The sequence below is a fragment of the Urocampus carinirostris genome, chromosome 7, assembly GCF_059441175.1.
Source record: "Urocampus carinirostris isolate Australia breed hairy pipefish chromosome 7, RoL_Ucar_1.0, whole genome shotgun sequence".
In the NCBI taxonomy this organism is placed as follows: Eukaryota; Metazoa; Chordata; class Actinopteri; order Syngnathiformes; family Syngnathidae; genus Urocampus; species Urocampus carinirostris.
In genome coordinates this window covers 32,251,635-32,267,327 of record NC_142355.1, presented here as the reverse complement: position 1 = coordinate 32,267,327, position 15,693 = coordinate 32,251,635, and the positions used below count along the sequence as shown (strand labels likewise).

The 15,693-nt window shown below is 38.7% G+C and overlaps 1 protein-coding gene and 7 non-coding genes across 8 annotated transcripts in view; all 8 read right to left on the bottom strand.

Annotated features, from left to right (window-relative positions):
• Positions 1 to 15,693, bottom strand: part of LOC148362980 (uncharacterized) — a 57,451-nt gene that overhangs the window by 20,914 nt on the left and 20,844 nt on the right. The window lies entirely within an intron of this gene.
• LOC148363004 (U4 spliceosomal RNA) lies at positions 7,726 to 7,862 on the bottom strand. Its single transcript, XR_015851035.1, has one exon. It is a non-coding gene; the product is annotated as a U4 spliceosomal RNA (small nuclear RNA).
• Positions 8,424 to 8,564, bottom strand: LOC148363003 (U4 spliceosomal RNA). Its single transcript, XR_015851026.1, has one exon. It is a non-coding gene; the product is annotated as a U4 spliceosomal RNA (small nuclear RNA).
• LOC148363002 (U4 spliceosomal RNA) lies at positions 9,126 to 9,266 on the bottom strand. Its single transcript, XR_015851027.1, has one exon. It is a non-coding gene; the product is annotated as a U4 spliceosomal RNA (small nuclear RNA).
• Positions 11,301 to 11,441, bottom strand: LOC148363001 (U4 spliceosomal RNA). The gene has a single exon (XR_015851025.1). It is a non-coding gene; the product is annotated as a U4 spliceosomal RNA (small nuclear RNA).
• On the bottom strand, positions 12,003 to 12,143 carry LOC148363000 (U4 spliceosomal RNA). Its single transcript, XR_015851029.1, has one exon. It is a non-coding gene; the product is annotated as a U4 spliceosomal RNA (small nuclear RNA).
• On the bottom strand, positions 12,562 to 12,702 carry LOC148362999 (U4 spliceosomal RNA). Its single transcript, XR_015851032.1, has one exon. It is a non-coding gene; the product is annotated as a U4 spliceosomal RNA (small nuclear RNA).
• Positions 13,263 to 13,403, bottom strand: LOC148362998 (U4 spliceosomal RNA). Its single transcript, XR_015851031.1, has one exon. It is a non-coding gene; the product is annotated as a U4 spliceosomal RNA (small nuclear RNA).

The following is a 15,693-nucleotide window of genomic DNA, read 5'->3' as shown; positions in this document are numbered from 1 at the left end:
ACTTAGATTTGCCCAATTTGAGAACTGGAAAAATCGGAGTGTTCCACGGACTTCGCATCTCAATTAGTACTCCAGCCTTCAGCAGTCTGTCGATCGTCTTCTGTATTCCTGCTTCCTCTTCTGGCTTCAGCGGATATTGTGGTCGAAACGGCAACTTCGTTCTCCGTTTCAATTTTATTTCAGCTGGATTTGCTGATTTTACCAATCCAACATCGGTGTCGTGGTTTGACCACACCTCCTTTGGAACATGTTTCAGCATTTCTTGTCTCAATACGTCCTCTTGCTTTACTTCATCTTGAACAGCCTGTGTCGCCTCTGGTATGGTAATCACCCAAGGTTTCGCATCCATTTTCATTTCACATGGTTTTCTCACCATACCACCTTCGTATGAGATCGTCATCTCCGAATCCTCAGTTTCAATACATCTCACGCTCTTCGCTGCTTTCACCATGGGACCTAGGTCTTTAGATCTGAATCCTTTGTTGACAACTAATGCAATATGTGGTTCTGATTCCGGAACTCTGAACCACTGTGAGGTGAAGTTGTTTGGTTTGATGTTTAGAGCTGCACCCTGACGGCCAATCAGGAGGCAGTCGGCCTTCTAGAGCCTTAGTGAGGCTTCCATCAGCTGTGGTGTTGTTAGGGATAAATGTGCAACATTGATCACCAAATATAGCACAAACACCTCCTTTTTCCGCTAAGAGCATGTCAACAGCAATCCTGTTCTGAAAAGCCATAAGGGAGGTAGCTGACAACTGTTCATGGATGGCAGAAAAGCCCTGTTCCGTGCTGTTGCCCAACCTTTGCATGTTGTTGATTCTATCAACATTTTTATTAATAGTGCACCACCAACAGAAGAGACAGAAGTGATTACAATCCTGCTGCTATTTGGTCTGCTAACTTATACTCATCAGGTACTCCAATGCTATCAATGTAGGTAGTCTATCAAATAGCTTATCATCTCCAAACAACCACCAGATGTCACTTTGAGACTGAGGTTTGAAGTTGATACCTACAGCTTGCACTGAGTGGCATGGTGTATAATTTAATTCACCCATTTGTTTGTCTATACCAGTTCTATTTATGCAAGAAAAGTTTCCTGCAGCTACTTTGTTAGGGAACATCGGCATGTGGTCTCCACACGCAACTCGATCGTTGTCCATTCGCAGCAGCTCCACCAGGATGGAAAGTCCTTTTTTCCTTCCACACTGCAGCGCGCTTGTATGCCGCAAACTTCCAGTGACCGGCCGAGAGGTTTTGAAGTGACCCTGCAGCGCCCTCCAGAGTTGCAGGGTTGGAGCTCTCAGCAGGGAGCGTCAAATACGGCTTTACCACTGCCGGGTGCCAAAGCATCTCAGCGCACGTGGGGTTCTTGGAGAAACCTGGGAAACGCCGTCCCAGGTGTCTTCCTGAGAGTTCTTTTTCTTCCTCTTCTTCTCTTTTGCACATTAAGGTTTTCTTCAAATAACAATAAAAATGTTGCTATAATTGCTACTATCATTCTACCTGTTAGCATTCTACGTGCAGATCTGCAATTCCTCCTAACACTTCCAGAGTTGTGGACAATCTTCACTGGTTTGAGACTGCAAACTATAATTGCAGCCCCCTTTGTAGCCAGACTTCCTCTGAAAGTTTTGTTGAGGAATAACAGCTCTCCAGTAGGTACCACAGTGCTGTTACAATGACACAATTAAGAACAATCAAAGCGAATGCTAAAATAGAAACATAGAAACAGTTATTTTACTCATGCTTAATTACTTTCTTACAGTGTGTCAAATAAGCCCATGTGTTTTTTTCTGCAATCTTTACTGCTTTTTATCAGGACCCAATCTCTTGGTTCAACTAATTGGCTTTCCTGTGGAGACATAAAAAGTGTTTCATTGTTATCATTATGATCCGCCAGTTGCTTCTGGTGTTGCAACATTTTTCTCATGTAATCAGCCAGAGTACATTCGTCATCAGTTTCACACATATTTTTAAAGAATGGTAATCTAACAAATATTGCTTCATATGGTGTTAGCACATTTGTACTGGTGATGTTAATATACAGTTTTACTAATTCTAGATATTTAGTCCATTGTCTTTTGGTTTCTTCCATGCACTTCCTAGTGGAATGTGAACCATTATCACTATAGATCTTTTCTGGAATCCCATAACGTGGAATTATGTCTTGGCATAATGCTTTAGCTAATGTTAGCGCATCTGGGTGTTTTGTAAGAAAAAGCTCTATCCATTTTAAGAATGAATCTATTATCACTAAACAGAACTTTTTTCCTTCACTCTTATTAAGTTCTATAAAGTCCATATGTATGTGTTCGAATGGATAATCTGGTTTTGGAAACTGTCCTCTCTTTGGTCTTAGATTACCCTGCGCATTGTGCTTTGCACATATCAAACATGTTCTACAATTTATTTATTTATTTATTTTTTACTAGGAGTTAAAACCATAGGTTATCAATCCCACAATCCCTCCTGTTGAGACATGTCTTCCCATGTCTCAATATTTCTGCCCATTTGTATCGATTTTTTGGTAGGATTGGTTTATCTTCTGGTCATTTATAGAATCCATCTTTTAAGTGTGCTCCTTTTCTCTTCCAGAGTTCTTGCTCTGATTTAGGTGATTAATGTTGCATTTCTTGTAGTATTTATTCCTTTAAGGCATTTTCTGTTAGACTTAGAACTGTTATTTCTCCTTGTGCAGCTTGTTTTGCTATTTTATCTTTCATAAGTTTGCAGGCTTCTGTTAGGGTCACTAATTCTGCAGCTTGAGCTGAAAAATGTTGAGTTAATGCTTCTGCCTTTAATACTTTATCATGTGTTACTACAGCACAGCCTGTCCTCCTTTTTCCTGTTTCATCTTTCTTTCCTACGAAACATTACATTCTGTTATTTTAGCCTCTTTTTCTTTTTGTTCACGTTCTGTTTCCTTTTTTTCTTTTTTTTTCTTTTAGTTAAATGACCATGTAGACATTATTTTTTATCTATGCAGTTATATTTTTAAATTCTCATGATATGTCTCAATATAATTAATCTGCTATTTTTAAATTCCTATGATCCTACCTACTCAGGATCAATCAGTTTCTCATTATCTTCTGAAAACACTCCTTCCATAGAAATTGTTTCTTTTTAACTATAAGTCAGCATTTGTTACGTATTTATTAATCATTTGTTAATTGTAACATGCTCATACCTAAAAATTAAGTGTGACTTATTTCACCTTCTCTTGAAGGACTTTTTATCAGTTGTCCTTCTAGGGGATTTTGTCCTTGGGGCTAAATTTGTCAAAATTCCAAACCATCACAATGCCTATAACATCAAAAACCTCAAAAATGCCAAATGGAACTCAACGTCAAAACTTTTTTAATTGTCATTTCCTGTCTCTTCAATCATAATCAACTATCTTTTCTCATTGATTCAATATAAAACAACACATACTTGTCACTAATGAATCGTCTTATCAACTTGCATTATATTATATATTATTATCATAATCTTTTGTTTGCAATAGTCTTTTCTCTGTGCAGCCCCTTGATATCCTTTGTGATTAAGAGCTATACAAATAAACATGACCTTATCTGAATTAATACTTGTGTGTCCTTTTTTTCCCTTTTAAAAGTAAAGCACATTTCATTTAGAGATTAAAACAGAAAATTTAATTTCCAATCTTAATATTTCTTTTTCTGTGTTAATACGTCGTTATTTTCAAACTCATTTCAAAATTTGATTATTTGAAATGATTCAGATCACCTGCTTTTTTTCTTAGTCCCACATCTGTGGGTCTCTGGGACCATAGTTTATCAGGAATTTGTTTAAATAGCTCTACCTGTTCCTCCAAAAGCACTCTGTAATGTGCTCCACTCTCACCCATTTACTTTAGTCATCTAGATTTAACACAGTTCAATGTTGAAAAAGTAAAGTTATTTGTCCCAATCTATGGTATTTCGGTTAGTCTCACTTAATTTTCAACAAATTATCTTTCTTAATATTTTATTAACTTTCCCCTTTATGTTTCTCTTTCTTTTTGTATGCTCCTTGTTTCTCTCTTCCTTAATGTTCACCTTCTTTTCCCCTTTTTACCTTCTCTTACTAACGCTTATCTTTCTGTATTTGTAACTTGCCTACCTGCTCTGCCAACAATCCATTCCCAACATAAGATTCCTTCCTTATGCGCCCTCTCACACTGGCTTTTTAGATCACCAGTTTAATGTGAAATTGACGTATAACCATCTCGCTTAATTTTTTTTTCCCCTCAAACCAATTAAATCTACTATTTTAGCTTGACATATTTAATGTGAAAATGACGTGTATTGATATACAATGAGTTATCTTACTCATTTGTATTCCACTCAATAAATCTTTTCTCCATATTGATTTCATCTTTTTCGGTATTATTCTGGCATTATCTCGATTTAACTCATCTAAAATCACTCATTTATATTTTTCCTAAATTTCTCACTCTTTAATTTATCGATTTTCAACAACAAAAATCCGTACCCCAAGAAAATCTCCGGAACCATCTGTGCCCTTGGTGCCCATGTTATACACCCTTATGCTGAACACCAATTCCTCAAAAAATCTACTTTTTCCAACTCCTTTTCATCTGTTCTATCAATTCTTCTTAAATGTCACTCTTTAAACAATCTCAGCTCTTTTGAAAACATACTTTTTTTTAGCGTTTAGCTTTCTTTTTGACGAGTAAGACAAACACGTAACATAAACATACACAGGGCCCAAACAATCAAACTTCAAATTAATTTAACAAAATTTGGTGATTTAGGTTTCTTATTTTATGTTGCAGTTCTCCAATGCCTGCTGAAGACAACTTCCCATTAAAGTCATATTGTTTTATCCAGTAACATAGGGGTTTTATCGCTGAGGCATCTTCCTTTTGAATGACTTTCCAGTCTTTGCACGTAAAATCCTCTAAAAGCTTCTGTTTTACTTTACTTTGCCCCTTTTCCATTTTTAGAACTAAATTTGGACTCAGTGGTTTTCAATACTTAGTGTATTCTAAAACTGAGTTTCTCTTTCAACAGGATGGTGATAAATAACCTTTTGTGGTAAAACTCACTTCTACCTTTTCAGGTGGAGTTTTCTTGCCTACATGCATCCACAAAGGCTCACCATTTATTCCCTGTTGCTTTGGTATAAAATACAATTACCTAGTGGTAATAGTATTCGCTTTGACACCCACTTTCACTCTTTTGAAGAACAAAGAACTTCCCTTGAGTTCTTTTTAAACAGAGAGGAACCCTTGTCCTTTTACGTTAGACTTCACTGTCTTATCTTTTAACGCCTCACCATGTAAAGAACTTCCCTTGAGTTCTTTTTGAAACGGAGAGGGACCCTTGCCCTCTTACTTAAGACTTCACTGTGTCTTAAGGCTCACTGGCCACGTTTCTCTTTTACCTAATAGTGTCTAGGATTGTTAGGATTTATTTTCTTAACTCTGTTTTGAATTCTTCACACTCATACCCTTTTAGTATAGTCACATGCATTCCTTTTTAAAATAAAAGTTCTACTCACAATTCTTTGAGTCCTTGGACATTCCGTCAACCTTCGGATCCCAGCTTGTAAGGAAAGGACCAGTCCCGAAAAGGGTCTTAATGCTGTGGCCACAGACTTGCCTGGATCTTTACTCACAGGCTGGGACCATCAAGTATCTTGGAATCCGGCTCTCGAAGGACCAAATAAATGTCAGGTCGAACCTCAACACTTTTTAATAAAAACCTGTTAGAAAAATTACATAAACTGGCCGCATCACTGAATAAGCCGCAGGGTTGAAAGATTGGGAAAAAAGTAGCGGCTTATAGTCCGGAATTAACAGTAAATAAACAAACCAAAAACCAAGTCATCGCCCACCCAACCCCGCATAAAGACGGTCTTTCCGACGGCATGTGAAACAAAAGTCCTAAGACATTCCAACGGAAGGTTTAAATGCATCATCACTTGTTTCGTAACGCAACTTTTTTGCACACTTTTTAAAGGCTCCAAAAAGGCACTTTTCTCTCCCCGACTTCCTCCGGTTCAACTTCATACAGTTCCCTTGTGGGCTTTTTCATTGGCAATCGGCTTTCTTCTAAATCTCTTCCCTTTGTTTCCGGTGTTTTCACCACCCTCAATTTTGTCTTACTTTTACCCCTCTTTCCAGTGCCCGTATTGGTTTTTGGAGAGTCGTTCACCTTTTCGATTTGTTTGTCTTTTTCAAATCCCGGTAGTGGCGTAGCAAACAATTTTGCTATTTTGGACTCTCTTCCAGGCCCTTCCTGATTAATATGTGTTTTTGGAGTGGCAGTTGCCTTTTCTATTTGTTTGTCTTGTCCAAATTCAGGTATTGTACGAAAAATCGAATTAGAATTTCTAGGTCCTTCCTGACTCAAATTTGATTATTTGTTCTCTCCTCCAGGGGTTTTGGGAGGGACATCTGTATTTTCTATTTGTTTGTCTTGTCCATTTTCTTTGTGAATTTCTTGTTCATCTTCATTGGGTATTTCAATAACTTTATTCATTTCCTGTTAAATGAATTGAAATGAAATGAAATGAAATGATCTGCATTTATATAGCACTTTTCAAGTCAAGACTTCCCAAAGCGCTTTACAGTGTGCTTCACATTTCCCAATAGCGTCCGTGCAGCCATGTAAGGCGCTAACCTGCTTATTGGGGTTACTAAGGGTTCAGTGTTCAGTTCGTAACGCAACTTTTTTGTTCATCTTCATTGGGTATTTCCATAATTTTATTAATTTCTTGTTCATTTTCATTTGGTATTTCCATAACTTTATTCATTTTATTGTCTTTGTTATCTTTATTCATTTCATTGTCTTTGTTACATTTATTCATTTCATTATCTATGTTGTCTGACATCATTTCATTGTATTTGTTGTCTTTCTTAACTGCCTTCCTAGCTTTAAATTTGTTAGCAAACGATTTCGGGCTGTTCCTATAGAGGTGGTTCGTTTCTCCACAGAGGTTGCATTTTCTGCTATTGGTACATTCCTCAAAGGAATGTTCAATTGTCCTGCACTTTCCACAAAAAATTCGATCACATACCTCAGCCAGATGCCCATGCTCACCACATTTGCGACACATTTCGGTTGTCCTTGATAGTGGATAAAGCCACGGTTTTCCCCCAAGACTATAGTCGACGTGAGGTGTTTCAGTCCCTGAAAGCCCTGAGGATCTTGCCATTGTTGGATGGGTATCCACCAGACACAATTCCAATAGCCTTTCTCATCCCTCACCTTCATAGCCTGGCCTTTTACCGAGCAGTATCTACTCAACCAATAACAGACGTCATCAGTACTCACCACTTCATTAAACATTCTGACAATGATTATCTTGCTAGCATTATCAGTCAGCTTCTCCAATGTAAATCCAGAAAACTGGAGTCTCACCCCCTCAAACCGATTCCAAAACTCTTGATAAAGAGCCGCCGTTACAAAACTTACATCAAAGCCCTTGCAGGCAAGTTTATGACGCAATGTATCTCCTCCTTTTTAAACTTCAGAAGCTTTTCAACAAACTTGTTAATAAAATCCAGCCTTGACTTTCTCTCCGAAATTGCTAAAATATCTTTGAACAAGAATCGTACGCAGTTATGTCTCCGCCCGCCGGCATGAAGCCCGGCCATGGCAGGACTCGGCTGCTTTACTCATACTAAGCAATGCTCAGTAAGAATCGGCGGACATGGTTACTTATTAAAAAGATTAGTATTACAGTGAAATTTAGTCTCTGTAGAGACCGACAAATTTGCCATATCCGACTACATTTCAAGTCAAGGCGGGGAATTGGGTAAAGTTTTCAACAAGCAATAATCGCGCTTCGGATAAGCCTAAAAGGCTACAATACTGCCACTACGCAGAGATAATTTAATAAACAAACCAGAAACCAAGTCATCGCCCACCCAACGCCCCAAAAAGACGGTCTTTCCAACGGCATGTGAAACAAAAGTCCAAAGACATTCCAACGGAAAGTTTAAATGCGTCATCACTTGTTTCGTAACGCAACTTTTTTGCACACGTTTTAAAGGCTCCATAACATACAGAAACTCGTTGATCGTACACGCCTCTTATGACTAGTTGATAAATTAAATTAGGAGTACCTGGTATACTTACGATTTTATTGATTTAACAGTGAGTACTAGTCAACAAGCCAATTTAAAGATAATCAACAGTCACAATATCTCTCACGCAGGATGAGTACAAGCCTCTCTAATGACTAGTTGATAATTTAAATTAGGAGTACCTGGTATACTTACGATATTATTGATATAACGGTGAGTACTAGTCAACAAGCCAATTCAAAGATAATTAAATGACACAAAATGTCTGACGTGGGATGAGTACGAACCCTTACTAAGCACTGCTCAACAAGAATCGGCGAATATGATTAATTTTATAGAAGATTACTATTACAGATAAATCTAGTCTCTGTAGAGACTGTCAAAAATTGCCATAGCCGACTATATTTCAAGTCGTCAAGGCGGGGTATTGGGTAAAGTTTTCAACTAGCAATAATCGCGCCGCGGATAATCCTCATAGGCTACGATACTGCCACTGCTCAAAGATAATTATATAAACATACCAGAAACCAAGTCATCGCCCACACAACTCCCCACAAATACGGTCTTTCCAACGCCATTTGAAACAAAGGTACTAAGACATTCCGATGGAAAGTTTAAATGCATCATCACTTGTTTCGTAACGCAACTTTTTTGCACACGTTTTAAAGGCTCCAAAACATACAGAAACTCGTTAATCGTACACGCCTCTTATGACTAGTTGATAAATTAAATTAGGAGTACCTGGTATACTTACGATTATATTGATATAACAGTGAGTACTAGTCAAGAAGCCAATTTAAAGATAATCAACAGTCACAATATCTCTCACGCAGGATGAGTACAAGCCTCTCTAATGACTAGTTGATAATTTAAATTAGGAGTACCTGGTATACTTACGATATTATTGATATAACGGTGAGTACTAGTCAACAAGCCAATTCAAAGATAATCAAATGACACAAAATGTCTGACGTGGGATGAGTACGAACCCTTACTAAGCAATGCTCAACAAGAATCGGCGAATATGATTAATTTTATAGAAGATTACTATTACAGATAAAACTAGTCTCTGTAGAGACAGTCAAAAATTGCCATAGCCGACTATATTTCAAGTCGTCAAGGCGGGGTATTGGGTAAAGTTTTCAACTAGCAATAATCGCGCCGCGGATAATCCTCATAGGCTACGATACTGCCACTGCTCAAAGATAATTATATAAACATACCAGAAACCAAGTCATCGCCCACCCAACTCCCCACAAATACGGTCTTTCCAACGCCATTTGAAACAAAGGTACTAAGACATTCCGATGGAAAGTTTAAATGCATCATCACTTGTTTCGTAACGCAACTTTTTTGCACACGTTTTAAAGGCTCCAAAACATACAGAAACTCGTTAATCGTACACGCCTCTTATGACTAGTTGATAAATTAAATTAGGAGTACCTGGTATACTTACGATTTTATTGATATAACAGTGAGTACTAGTCAACAAGCCAATTTAAAGATAATCAACAGTCACAATATCTCTCACGCAGGATTAGTACAAGCCTCTCTAATGACTAGTTGATAATTTAAATTAGGAGTACCTGGTATACTTACGATATTATTGATATAACGGTGAGTACTAGTCAACAAGCCAATTCAAAGATAATCAAATGACACAAAATGTCTGACGTGGGATGAGTACGAACCCTTACTAAGCAATGCTCAACAATAGTGGGCGAATTTGATTACCGTATTTTCCGCACTATAAGGCGCACCTAAAAGTCTTATTTTTTTTCAAAAGCTGACCATGCGCCTTATAACACAGTGCGCCTTATATATGGCTCAATATTAAATTCGCAAGGTCTCGCAACTACGAGAAACAGCCGCCGACTCCATTTTTCGCGCTGTGCATACTGGGAAATATTAAACGATTGGTAGTTGCCGGGGCTCGTGTTGTATTTGTTTACTAAGTGGCAAAATGGCTACCCCATTAAACTGCTTAATTCATATTCAACAAATACAGTATTTGTCTGAATCCAGGGTTTTGACTGGTGAAGATGTAAAGCACAATTTACCTTAAACAAACGCAGAATTATTCAGAATGTCACGTTTGACAGAGAGAGAGAGCGAGAGAGAGAAAAAGAGAGCGAGATTCTCTTTCATACGTGCATTTGTATAAAAAATGGCTCCTGTTAAGAGACACGCGTACAACGCCGAGTTTAAACTCAAAGCGATCAGTCACGCAGCACAACACGGCAATAGAGCGGCAGCGAGAGAGTTAAACTTAAATGAATCGATGGTACGGAAGTGGAGAAAGGATGAAGATAAGCTCCGCCAAGTAAGGAAAACTCAACAAAGTTTCCGTGGCAATAAAGCAAGATGGCCAGAGTTAGAGGAGACACTTGAACAGTGGGTTGTTCAACAAAGAGCGGCAAGCAGAAGTGTCAGTACGATAACTATACGTATGAAGGCAACAGCGCTGGCACAAAAAACACCGGACGTGTTGGATGGCCCATTCACTGAGATATGGTCAATTCGAACACAGCAGAAGAAGAATTCGAGGGATTCGTCGATGAGGAGCTTATAGAGTGATCTTTGTTTTTCTTTTGTGTGTTTACGTTTTACATTTTACAGTTATTATGTTATTGCTTTGCACTCGTTGTTTTTGCACATTACGAGTGTCACTTTATTGCGATTGCACTAACGTTTCATTTAAAATAACAGTATCAGACGTTTTTTTCTTTGCGTGTTGACTAAATGGACAAAAAATAAAATGATATGTCGATGTTGTTCAAAGATGTTAAAGATGTGTCACGAAAATGCTTTACCTCAGAGAAAATAAAACGGCTGTTTATTTATTTTGGGAGTGAATGGAGTTGTGGAAAGCTTGTTTGTTAATAAAGTTTGACCTTTTTGAATATTTTGTTGACATTCCCTTGAGCGTGGCAACATCTAGTGGTTGCATAACGTAACTACATTCTCTACTGTAGTCAAGTCGTCACATTTATTTACCGTAAATAGCCCTTAATCCCAAAAATGTCTCGAAGGACTGCACAGGATTACAATTACAAAATTGCACAATTACCTGATCTTAAACCAGCATGCACTTATAGCGCCTTATAATGGGGTGCGTCTTATGTATGGCATAAGTTTTAAAATATATCATTCATTGAAGGTGCGCCTTATAACATGGTGCGCCATATAGTGCGGAAAATACGGTAATTATATAGAAGGTTACTATTACACAGAAAATTAGTCTCCTTAGAGAATGTCAAAAATTGCCAAAGCCAACTATATTTCAAGTCGTCAAGGCGGGGTATTGGGTAAAGTTTTCAACTAGCAATAATCGCGCCTCGGATAAACCTCATAGGCTACAATACTGCCACTGCGCAAAGATAATTGTATAAACATACCAGAAACCAAGTCATCGCCCACCCAACTCCCCACAAAGACGGTCTTTCCAACGCCATTTGAAACAAAGGTACTAAGACATTCCGATGGAAAGTTTAAATGCATCATCACTTGTTTCGTAACGCAACTTTTTTGCACATGTTTTAAAGGCTCCAAAACATACAGAAACTCGTTGATCGTACACGCCTCTTATGACTAGTTGATAAATTAAATTAGGAGTACCTGGTATACTTACGATTTTATTGATATAACAGTGAGTACTAGTCAACAAGCCAATTTAAAGATAATCAACAGTCACAATATCTCTCACGCAGGATGAGTACAAGCCTCTCTAATGACTAGTTGATAATTTAAATTAGGAGTACCTGGTATACTTACGATATTATTGATATAACAATGAGTACTAGTCAACAAGCCAATTCAAAGATAATCAAATGACACAAAATGTCTGACGTGGGATGAGTACGAACCCTTACTAAGCAATGCTCAACAAGAATCGGCGAATATGATTAATTTTATAGAAGATTACTATTACAGATAAAATTAGTCTCTGTAGAGACTGTCAAAAATTGCCATAGCCGACTATATTTCAAATCGTCAAGGCGGGGTATTGGGTTAAGTTTTCAACTAGCAATAATCACGCCTCGGATAAACCTCATAGGCTACAATACTGCCACTGCGCAAAGATTATTGTATAAACATACCAGAAACCAAGTCATCGCCCACCCAACTCCCCACAAAGACGGTCTTTCCAACGCCATTTGAAACAAAGGTACTAAGACATTCCGATGAAAAGGTTAAATGCATCATCACTTGTTTCGTAACGCAACTTTTTTGCACACACTTTAAAGGCTCCAAAACATACAGAAACTCGTTGATCGTACACGCCTCTAATGACTAGTTGATAAATTAAATTAGGAGTACCTGGTATACTTACGATTTTATTGATATAACGATGAGTACTAGTCAACAAGCCAATTCAAAGATAATCAAATGACACAAAATGTCTGACGTGGGATGAGTACGAACCCTTACTAAGCAATGCACAACAAGAATCGGCGAATATGATTAATTTTATAGAAGATTACTATTACAGATAAAATTAGTCTCTGTAGAGACTGTCAATAATTGCCATAGCCGACTATATTTCAAGTTGTCAAGGCGGGGTATTGGGTTAAGTTTTCAACTAGCAATAATTGCGCCTCGGATAAACCTCATTGGCTACGATACTGTCACTGCGCAAAGCTAATTAAATATATAAACCAGAAACCATGTCATCGCCCACCCAACTCCCCACAAAGACGGTCTTTCCAACGCCATTTGAAACAAAGGTACTAAGACATTCCGATGGAAAGTTTAAATGCATCATCACTTGTTTCGTAACGCAACTTTTTTGCACACGTTTGAAGGCTCCAAAACATACAGAAACTCGTTGATCGTACACGCCTCTTATGACTAGTTGATAAATTAAATTAGGAGTACCTGGTATACTTACGATTTTATTGATATAACAGTGAGTACTAGTCAACAAGCCAATTTAAAGATAATCAAGTGTCACAATATCTCTCACGCAGGATGAGTACAAGCCTCTCTAATGACTAGTTGATAATTTAAATTAGGAGTACCTGGTATACTTACGATATTATTGATGTAACGGTGAGTACTAGTCAACAAGCCAATTCAAAGATAATCAAATGACACAAAATGTCTGACGTGGGATGAGTACGAACCCTTACTAAGCAATGCTCAACAAGAATCGGCGAATATGATTAATTTTATAGAAGATTACTATTACAGATAAAACTAGTCTCTGTAGAGACTGTCAAAAATTGCCATAGCCGACTATATTTCAAGTCGTCAAGGCGGGGTATTGGGTAAAGTTTTCAACTAGCAATAATCGCGCCTCGGATAAACCCAATAGGCTACGATACTGCCACTGCTCAAAGATAATTATATAAACATACCAGAAACCAAGTCATCGCCCACCCAACCCCCCACAAATACGGTCTTTCCAACGCCATTTGAAACAAAGGTACTAAGACATTCCGATGGAAAGTTTAAATGCATCATCACTTGTTTCGTAACGCAACTTTTTTGCACACGTTTTAAAGGCTCCAAAACATACAGAAACTCGTTAATCGTACACGCCTCTTATGACTAGTTGATAAATTAAATTAGGAGTACCTGGTATACTTACGATTTTATTGATATAAGGGCCCGGTCACACAGACATTTGCGGCTGAATGACGGCTAAAATTTTGGGTTTTTTTTGCGCCCGTGTTTGCCCGCAATGGAAAATGCGCAAAAATGGCCAACCCGCTTTTGACCTGTGGTGTGGCCGGAAAAAAGACGCCGGCGACTGTTCCGCTCCCTCTCATCGCGTCATTTCCGTGTTTAGACCACGTGTATGAAAACTGCCGAGCCGATGATGTGTCAAATCCGACTCCTACGCAACAAACAAACCGCCCGCCCCCTCACGTGACTTTTTCTTCCGTGTTAACAAACGCATTTTGTAAAATTAGATCGCAATTTTTTGTTTAAATAAACGCGTTATATAGACTAGGATCTCCCAATTATTATAATTAGCTCGCTTTATAGTTTTAATAAGCGTTTTATATAGAATACGTTCGCTTTCGTTGGGAGCGCAGGAGAATGCGCGTTCACGCGAGGGGGGGAGATTCTACCGTCAAATTACGTTCACAACAACATCAATGACGGAATGGTTTAATCTGTATTATATGTCCAACAAATGCAAAATGGGGAGGTTTTGATTGTATATTCGCCATTACATTCCTTACTTATGTAACCGCGTTGTACGTGTCCCACCAAAGATCCACATTCACGCTGGACTGGATGATGAGGTTTTTATTATTACAGTTCTGCAAATGGATGAGTCACAACATTAGCTTTTTCTGCTGGCTTTGATCTCTTTGATCTCTTTGTAGTTCTCTCTCGTAAGACTAACAACAAACCCCGCCTCCTGGTCACATGTTAGAAGCCAAAACCAAACCCCACCCCATACCAGCAGATGGCACTGTTGGACTCATCATTGCAGGACATTTACCAAAAACTATACACATATTTCAGCAGGAATTTCAATAAAACAAAAGTTATTATTACACCCGTTACATACACCCCCCTGAAATTCTGCTAAATATGGGAGTGCTACACTAAACAGAAAAAAAAAATCACATGCCAAAAAGGCAAATATTGATGAAAAAGAGAACACGAAAACTGGTACAGTATTACAAGGAACAAACTGAAGTGCATGTCAGTTCTAAAACTCTCCCAAAAAGGAGTGTGAAAAGAAAGGAGGCGATCAAACTCCTAACTAAGCACAGACTCAAAGATGCCTGTTTACATCTCTGAAATATCAAACATTGTTCCTGTAGTTGTAAGTGCTCACATAGGCACAATTCTTGTTTCTTACTCAAGCTTTGTTACTCAAACTGAAAGTGCATCTCTAATGAACTTAAACTAGGAACTAGCAGATATTGCAGACAGAGAATTGTCACCTACCAACTGGTCATTCATCTGACAAATAAGACGGCTAGGAGGCCTGATGGACTGGCGGAACCTAAGACCATAACGGTTAGGTTAAGCACAAATAACCTGAGCTTGAAGGTCTGGGGCAGTCAAGTCTAAACAGTCAGTATCAGGGGAGTCTGCGTCCAGATGGTCAGTGTTCAATGGGGTCTCGTCTGGGAGACCCATACCCAAAGGGATCATGTTTTCAGAGCACTGTGATGGGCTTTCCGTATTGTCACTTGAAGTATGGTCAACATCTTGTTCGGGGATGTGCTGACTTCCTCGACTGGATGATGTATCAACACTGCGAGATTCGGACTGGGCATCAGATCTGCTGTCTAGTGAGTTATCCTCTACCTCTGGATGAACTTGCTCTTCACCTGCCTGTATCACCCAGTTTACTGTACGGACATCACTGTCTTCAACCGCGTCAGGTAAATCAGGGCATACATCACTTCCATGCATAGCAGCGTCAGACTCTGAGTGTTCAGATTTGCTGGCCAGATCATCCTCACAGGGCAAGAAGCTAACAGAGAGCAGCAAATTCCTGTGAACTACCTTCTCTTTGCCCGTCAGACAATCCTTGACTCTGTAGACATTGAGATCAGGCTTGACTGATATGACTTCATACGGGGTTGACTCCCACTTATCTGCAACTTTGCGTTTCCCCGGGACACCTCTGTTGGCGATCAACACCCGGTCTCCCACGA